This window comes from Bos grunniens, chromosome 17 (genome assembly GCF_055505025.1).
Source record: "Bos grunniens cultivar Pamir isolate PY7600 chromosome 17, Bosgru_T2T1.0, whole genome shotgun sequence".
Taxonomy (NCBI): Eukaryota; Metazoa; Chordata; class Mammalia; order Artiodactyla; family Bovidae; genus Bos; species Bos grunniens.
This window is the reverse complement of record NC_141181.1, coordinates 1,015,060-1,024,252: the sequence shown is the minus strand read 5'-3', so window position 1 is coordinate 1,024,252 and position 9,193 is coordinate 1,015,060. Positions and strand designations below refer to the sequence as shown.

At 42.5% G+C, this 9,193-nt stretch overlaps 1 pseudogene; it reads right to left on the bottom strand.

Annotated features, from left to right (window-relative positions):
• Positions 1 to 393: 393 nt before the first annotated feature.
• Positions 394 to 2,725, bottom strand: LOC147354915 (zinc finger FYVE domain-containing protein 1 pseudogene; annotated as a pseudogene).
• Between the last annotated feature and the right edge of the window lie 6,468 nt (positions 2,726 to 9,193).

The window sequence follows — 9,193 nt, the reverse complement described above, 5'->3', positions numbered from 1 at the left end:
GAACCAAAAACTCCAAAATTACTAGAAGGAAAGAAATCCTAAAGATCAGAGCAGAAGTAAATAAGATGAAGACAATAGCAAAGATCAATAAAACTAAGAGCTTGTTCTTTGAGAAAATAAACAAATTTGACAAACCATTAGCCAGACTCATCCAGAAAAAAACTGAGAAGACTCAAATCAATAAAATTCGAAAAGGAAAAAGAGAAATGACAACAGAGGATCATAAGAGACTTGAAGAGGGCAATGGCAACCCACTCCAGTACTGTTGCTTGGAAAATCCCATGGGCAGAGGAGCCTGGTAGGCTTCAGTCCATGGGGTCGCAAAAAGTCGGACACCACTGAGCGACTTCTCTTTCACTTTACACTTTCCTTTTTTTGGGGGAGGGGGGGCGGTTAAAGGTCACTGGGCTTTTTATTGCAGTTAAAGCAGACTCTGACAGGATGGTCCCAGCCTCGCGAGGGGACAGCCCAGTGGTTGTAGGAATACTCGTCGTAGAAGCCCTGTCCGCAGGCCCGGCAGTGGTGCTTCAAGAGCTTGTTGCTGAACTCCTTCCAGTAGCTGTGGCAGTGCAGGATTTTATGGTCCAGGACCCAGTACACCTGCTTGGCCGCATCCTTCACCAGACCTAGTGGTATGTCAGTGGCTGTCACCAAGGCTCCTAAAGTGTTCTGCACGGCCTCACCCACCTTCCAAGTGATCAGCGTCCCACCTTTGTCATCCCCCTGTGCCTCAGTAACATCTAACTGGGAATTCCTGGCTTCATAGCAGTTGTCACACACCCGCACGGGCGCAGGGTCCCAGCCCCGCTTGGGCACCGGCTGGGTCTTGGACAAACAGCCCTCACAGAAGCCCTCCCCACAGGCCCGGCAGTGATGCTTGGTGTCGTTATCTTTAAAGGATGTAGTACATTTGTTGCAGCTCAGGATCTGGGAGTTGGGCCTCCAGTAAGCAGGGGCAATCTGGTCTGTCAGCCAGGACGTCACAGCCTTGGTGGGCCCAGGGCTAAGCTCAGACACCAACTGAGCCATGAAGTTCATCCTGTCCAAGAGGCGCTGGGCAGCTTTGTTGTTGTCCTCAGAAATCCTTCGGTTCCAGGCCACACGTGCACAATCTCTGTCCGCTCCACCGTAGCCACAGGATCTTGGTTCCCAAACCAGTACTGCTAGCTACAATAGACCACGCCACAGTTGGGACATTCAGTCACCTACCCAGACCAGGCATATTTTGCAAGACCCATCCAGGGGGAGTCAGTGGAAGCAGCCATCTTGGGTACCACGCTGACTTCATTGCCTCTCTCGTAGCAGGCCTTTCAGGTGAAAACCTGGTTGTCATACTGGTGGGAATATCTGCAGCAGATCTTGGCTTCATGAGGTACCTCTTCTTTCCTGTGATTCATGCTGTTCTTAAATCCAGCCCCACGGCTGAGACAGGGAGGAGCAGGTGAAGTACTCGTCTGGAAAAAAGGAGCTGTGCGCCATCTGGTCATTGGGGATCTCACCACTGAAGTGGTCACTCAGAGCCTTCAGGGCTTTGAAGATGACGCCCGGGTGCCAGGGAGGATGGGTGGTATTGTTCTCCAGTTGCTTCTCCAGAGCATGCTGAAGCCCAGAAAGTGGGAGGGTTGTGGGTCCTCGTCCCCTTGTAGTGAATGGAACTAAAGGCTTCTGGGAAGCGGCCCAGCTTCCAGAACAGGTCCTGGATGAGCTTCTCTGGCACCTCAGAGGGGTGATCAGAGCCCAGCAGCTGGGTGTGCACAGTCTCATGGAACATAATAACAGCAGGGCCCAAGGTGGACAAGGGGACGTCCAGGCCACAGTGGGCAGTGGTAGCCTTGAGCTCCTTAGTGAAATGTTTCAAATAAGCTTCTGAGGCATCTCCAAGGAACTTGAAGAGGTCATTGTGCAGTTGGTCTGCATGAGTTCGATAGATGACTAGGTCTGAGATGGCCAGGACCTTAAGCAGCAGCCGTATTCTCTGGCTTAGATTCACTGTAGCTCCCAAGAGCCCTTCCATGTCTATCATGGCTACTCTGTGGACTGGGTCATATGCTGCCCACACTCCCACAGTGCAGGACTCCTGGGTAGGGGAGGTTTTGAAAACTTCTCGGCCATAGAAGAAAGTGTGGTTGAGGGTATGAGACTTCCCATCCCCAGTATTTCCAAAAATGGAAACCACTTTTAGATGCTGATCAGGTTTACAGTCCAATTTCCTAATGAAGTCCTCTTCATTCATTACCTGAATTTCTTCATTTTCATCTACTAGGAGGAAACTCACAACCTTCTCAGTCATCTTCTTCCTCTTGGTCTCCTCATCCGTCCCTTCTTCTTCCAGCAACTCCTGGACCTTAGAGACATGGTACACAGTAACGGGGTGCCTCCTTTTGTTACCCCCAGAATGAGTCCTCTTCTGGCACTCCAGGCACAAGCTGATTTTACAGGTCTGGCACCTCACCACTGCCCTCTGCTTCACACCTGGAGAGTGCCCACTGGGGCCCTTTCAGGGGTCACAGTAAGGGACATGGCCAGCTTTGAGTCTGATCCGCTCATGGTTTCTCAGGTGCTCCTGCCAATGGAGTTGCTCCTCACAATGGAAACACTGCAGGCTGCAACACTCATCACACTCTAAGACAGCTTCGTCAGTCCCACTGTAGGTGTAACTTTCCTGGCACAGCAGCCCTGGATCCAGGCCCTTCTCTGCTGGGGAAGTCTGGACACTCATATTCAGACTGGAAGGAAAGTGCCTACCATGTACCTGGGCTTTCCCCAGGGGAAGTGAAGACAGGTGTTGAGTCTGAAGACTGCACACAACTTCCATAGGGTTCTGAATACCCTAAAAAAAAAAAAAAAAAAGTGTTTTGTTTAAAAAAAAAAAAACAATTGATGTCCTATTAGAATTCTTCATACACTCACAAATGGTCCAATGTTTAGTTTTCTGCCTCTAAGACTCTTGAATCAGCAGCAACGTTGATTTGGTTTGATAGTTTCATATTCCATAAAGTGCAGGCAAATATGTGGTCAAAATCAACTAGAAAGGGTCTTTTATGGCTTTCTGAGAGACATCTGATGGATTTACTGAGGGGGACTCATGGGTGGGCCTCAGCTGCAAGGTTTTGGTAATGAAAGAGTGGTCAGGAGCTTTTCAATATTATCCAACCTCAAATCAATATTTCTGGGGATACCACTAAGCAGTTTTGTCATGGCTAGTCAGTGTCCGGGAACCATGGGGCACTGGTGGAGGCGGGGGCTGTTCTTCAGGGCACTGGTGTATCCATCACCATCTCCATCTCCACCCCCCTCCACTTTACATGTTCATTCATTGGAGAAGGATATAGCAATCCACTCCAGTGTTCTTGCCTGGCAGGGAAGGGGGACCTGGTGGGCTGCCGTCTATGGGGTTGCACAGAGTCGGACATGGCTGAAGCAACTTAGCAGCAGCAGCGTAAGAGACTACTAAGAGCAACTATGCCAATAAAATAGATGACCTGGAAGAATTGGAAAAATTCTTTGGAAAGTATAACCTTTTAAAACTGAATGAGAAAGAAATTGAAATTTTGAATGACCAATCACAAGCATGGACATCAAACCTGTGATCAAAAACCTTCCAACAAACAAAAGCCCACAGCCAGATGGCTTCACAGGTGAATTGTAGCAAAAGAGCTAATACCTATCTTTTTCAAACTCTTCCAGAAAATTGCAGAAGAAGGAACACTTCCAAACTTATTATATGAGGCCAACATCACCCTGACATAGAAATCAGACAAAGATATCACAAAAAAAAAAAAACAAAAACAAAATGACAGGCCAATGTCACTGATGAACATAGATGCAAAAATCTTCAACAAAATTCTAGCAAACAGAATCCATGATCAAGTGGGCTTTATCCCTGGGATGCAAGGATTCTATGATATATGCAAATCAATCACTGTGAAAAAACCATACTAACAAGTTGAAAGATAAAAACCATACAGTCTTCTCAATAGATGCAGAGAAAGGTTTTGACAAAAATTAATATCCATTTATTATAAAAGGAAAAAAAAAAACTCTCCAGAAAGTAAGCATAGAAGGAACATACTTCAACATAATAAAAGTGAAAGTGAAAGTTGGTCAGTTGTGTCTGACTCCTTGTGACCCCATGGACAACTCCATGGAATTTTCCAGGCCAAAATACTGGAGTGGATAGACTTTCCCTTCTCCAGGGGATCTTCCCAACCCAGGATTTGAATCCAGGTCTTCCACATTGTAGGTGGTTTCTTTACCAGTTGAGCCACAAGGGAAGCATAATACAGACCATATACCAAAAACCCACAGCAAACATTATTCCCAGTGGTCAAAAGCTGAAAACATTTCCTAAGATCAGGAACAAGACAAGGGTGCCCACTCTCATCACAATTATTCAACATAGTTTTGAAAGTTCTAGCCACAGCAAATCGGGAAAGAAAAAGAAAAGAATACAGATTGAAAAAAAAGTAAAACTCTCACTGTTTGCAGATGACATAATAACATACATAGAAAATCCTGAAGATGCTATCAGAAAATTACTTAAATCTAATCAGTGAATTTAGCAAAGTGGAAGGATATAAAATTAATATTCAGAAATCCTTTACATTCCTATACACTAACAATTGAAAATCAGACAGAGAAATTATGGAAGCAATCCTATTCACCACTGCAGCAAAAAAATAAAATATCTAATAATAAATCTATCTAAAGAGACTATATGCAGAAAACTGTAAATCACTAATGAAAGAAGTCAAAGACAACACAAAAAGATGGAGAGATATACCTGTTCTTGGATTGGAAGAATCAATATTGTGAAAATAACTATACTATCCAAAGTACAGATTTAATGCAATTCCTTTCAAAATACTAGCAGTATTTTTCACAGAACTAGAAAAAAATTTTCACAAAAAGAAGCACAAAAGACCCCAAATAGCCAAAGCAATCTTGAGAAAGAAGAATGGCACTGGAGAAATCAATGTTCCTAACTTCAGACGATTCTACAAAGCTGTAGTCATCAAGATGCATCATACTGGCACAAAAATGGAAATATAGATCAATGGAATAGGCTAGAAAGCCAAGAGATAAACACATGCACCTATGGGCACCTTATCTTTGACAAAGGAGGCAAGAATACACAATGGAGAAAAGATAACTCTTCAATCATTGATGGGAAAACTGGATAGCTATATGTAAAAGAATGAAATTAGAACACTTTCTAACACCATACACAAAAATAAACTCAAAATGGATTAAAGACTTAAATGGAAGGCCAGAAATATAAATTTCTATAGCAAAATATAGGCAGTACATTCTTTGACATAAATCACAGAAAGATTCTCTTTGACCCACCTCCTAGAGGAATGGAAATGAAAAGAAAAATAAATAAATGATACCTAATTAAACTTAAAAGCTTTTTCACAGCAAAGGAAACAATAAATGATTAAAAGACAACCCTTAGAATGGGAGATAATAATTGCAAATGAAGCAACTGGCAAAGGATTTAATCTCTAAAGTATATAAGCAGTTCTTGCAGCTCAATATTAGAAAAACAAAGACCAATCAAAAAATGGGCAGAAGACTTAAACAGACACTTCTTTGAAGAAGACATACAGGTGGATAATAAATACATGAAAAGATGCTCAATATCACTCATTATTAGAGAAATGCAAATCAAAACTATAATGAAGTATCACCTCACACTTATAAGAATGGCCTTCACAAAAAAATCTTCAAAAAATAAATGCTGGAGAGGATATGGAGAAAAGGGAGCCCTCTTGAACTGTTGGTGGGAATGCAAACTGATACAGCCAGTATGGAGAGCAGCATGGGGATTCCTATAAAACTATGAGTAAAACTACCATATGACCCAACAATTCCACTACTGAGCATATACCCTGAGAAAACCATGACTGAAAAAGACATTTGTACCCCCAAAGTTCATTGCAACACTATTTGCAATACCTAGGACATAGCAGCAACCTAGATGTCCATCAACAGATGATGAAAAAAAGTCGTGGTACATATATACCATGGGACATTACTCAAACATAAAAAAGAACGAATTTTTGTCCATTCTAGTGAGGTGGGTGAACCTAGAGTCTGTTACACAGAGTGAAGTAAATCAGAAAAAGAAAAAAAATTATTACATATTAATGCATATATATGGAAACCAGAAAGGTGATATTGATAAATCTATTTGCAGGGATGGAATGGAGATGCAGAGCCTTGTGGACACAGTGAGGGAAGGAAAGATTGGCACAAATGGAAAAAGCATTACTGACATGTATTCACCACCATATGGAAAACAGATAGTTGATGAGAAGCTACTGTACTACATGGGGAGCACAGCTTGGCACTCTGAAATTACCTGTAGAAGGTTCCCACTGCCAAGGGGGTAGGATGTGTTGAAGGGTGAGAGACTCAAGAGGGAAGAGCTATAAGTATAATTATATGTACCTGCCTATCTGCATTGCTGTATGGCAAAAACCAACACAACATTGTAAAGCAATTTTCCTCCAATTAAAAAATAGAAATAACCGAAACTGAAGGGTTATATTGTCGGGGGCCACCACGGGAGATCCCACCCATGACAAAGGTCATGCAGAGAAGACCTGACAGGCAAAGGCAGATCAGGACTCGAGGGATTCCCTGGACCTGCTCGAGCATCTACCCCAAAACCAAAATCTGCCTGTCTACTGTTTATTATATTATGCCTTTCACCAACTCTTCTGACATTAACAGGGGGCTATCCTCGACCACCTTTCCCTGAAGAAAATCAACTTAGGGCTCTAGTTAATAAGTCTCCTGGGCTTGAAAGGAGCATTTTAACTTTAACCCCTCTGTTACTATTTTAGCTTGCTTGGCAGGTTTATCCACACTCTTGCAACTAACGCACATGATTGTTCACAACACCCCAAGCATAACCTTTGAGCGATTAAAAAAAGAAAAAGCTTTATTAGAATTATACTGCATTGTTGAGCCAATGTTTGCTACCGAGTTTCTTTGTCCCTTACCCAATGTGCGCCTGGGAGTGTATTAGTTAATATAGTTGGTATGAAAAAAAAAAAAAAAAAAAAACCAAGCAGCAGCCTTGGCATTAGCAACATAAGACCCTTGAGTTAATAAGTTCTTTCTTTGTTGTAACCCACTGCACCTTTGCTCCATAAGAATGTAACTTTATTTAATACTTTCTGAGGGAGACACAGATTAAAAAAATAAAGAAGAAACACTTTAAGGGAAAACAAGTTTTCTGGTTGACCAACCTTTATCCAAAAAAGGTCATAAAATGTCAATAGGCCTCCGGGCCAGAAGATAATGTGCATAACAGAAAGACCCTTGTAAATGGAAAGGTATGCAAAAAACATCCTGGTCCCGATGAAGGTCAAACTGATGTAGTGTTGAGCTGACTCTGCATGACTCTGTATCTTTCACTTTTGGAAATGTGTAACTCAGGGTATAAAAGCTCCTTTTGAAAATAAAGCAGCAGACCCGGCTTCATCAGAGCATGGTCTGCCTGTGTCATTCTCTCTCTCTCTCTCTCTCTCTCTCTCTCTCTCTCTCTCTCTCTCTCTCCTTTTAATTTCATCTCTCTTCCCGATGCCATTCATCCTGAGGGTATCTCTCGATCCTGCTAAGGCTGGACCCCAGCAAGTGGCACCCGAACAGGGACCCGAGGGTAAGTCTCCCCATTGTTCAGTTTTTCGGGACAGCTTGTACCCCACCCAGGGTGCTGCAGACCCCGCTGCATAAGATAGGTAGGGTGAAGAAGAGTGGGTAGTGGAATCTTTTCACATAGACAGAAGTAAAAAAGACAGAAATCACTGACAACAGAAATCACTGACAACGGTAACAACGAGTCAAAAGAATGACAACTCTTTATAGGAGTAATCTTACAATTCTTAAATAAAAGAAGAATTAAAGTTTAAAAAGCTAGTATTCAATCCTTTTTTACATTTGTACAAGAGCAATGCCCTTGTTTTCCAGAAGAGGGCACTGTTAACTTAGATACCTGGAAAAAGGTAGGGAAGCAGCTAAAAGCTTATTACACTTTACATGGCCCAGAAAAAGTCCCCATGGAAAAGAAATGCAAAAAAGCAAAATGACTGTCTGGGGAGGCCTTACAAATAGCTGTGAAAAGAAGAGAAGCGAAAAGCAAAGGAGAAATGGAAAGATATAAGCATCTGAATACAGAGTTCCAAAGAATAGCAAGAAGAGATAAGAAAGCCTTCCTCAGTGATCAATGCAAAGAAATAGAGGAAAACAACAGAATGGGAAAGACCAGAGAGCTCTTCAACAAAATTAGAGATAGCAAGGGAACATTTCATACAAAGATGGGCTCGATAAAGGACAGAAATGGTATGGACCTAACAGAAGCAGAAGATATTAAGAAGAGGTGACAGGAATACACAGAAGAACTGTACAAAAAAGATCTTCATGACCAAGATAATCACGATGGTGTCATCACTTAACTAGAGCCAGACATCCTGGAATGTGAAGTCAAGTGGGTCTTGGGAAGCATCATTATGAACAAAGCTAGTGGAGGTGATGGAATTCCCATTGATCTATTCCAAATCCTGAAAGATGATGCTGTGAAAGTGCTGCACTCAATATGCCAGCAAATTTGGAAAACTCAGCAGTGGCCACAGGACTGGAAAAGGTCAGTTTTCATTCCAATCCCAAAGAAAGGCAATGCCAAAGAATGCTCAAACTACCGCACAATAGCACTCATCTCACATGCTAGTAATGCTCAAAATTCTCCAAGCCAGGCTTCAGCAATACATGAACCGTGAACTTCCTGATGTTCAAGCTGGTTTTAGAAAAGGCAGAGGAACCAGAGCTCAAATTGCCAACATCCGCTGGATCATGGAAAAAGCAAGAGAGTTCCAGAAAAACATATATTTCTGTTTTATTGACTGCCAAAGCCTTTGACTGTGTGGATCACAAGAAACTCTGGAAAATTCTGAAAGAGATGGGAATACCAGACCACCTGACCTGCCTCTTGAGAAACCTGTATGCAGGTCAGGAAGCAACAGTTAGAACTGGACAAGGAACAACAGACTGGTTCCAAATAGGAAAAGGAGTATGTCAAGTCTGTATATTGTCACCCTGCTTGTCTAACTTCTATGCAGAGTACATCATAAGAAATGCTGGACTGGAAGAAACACAAGCTGGAATCAAGATTGCTGGGAGAAAT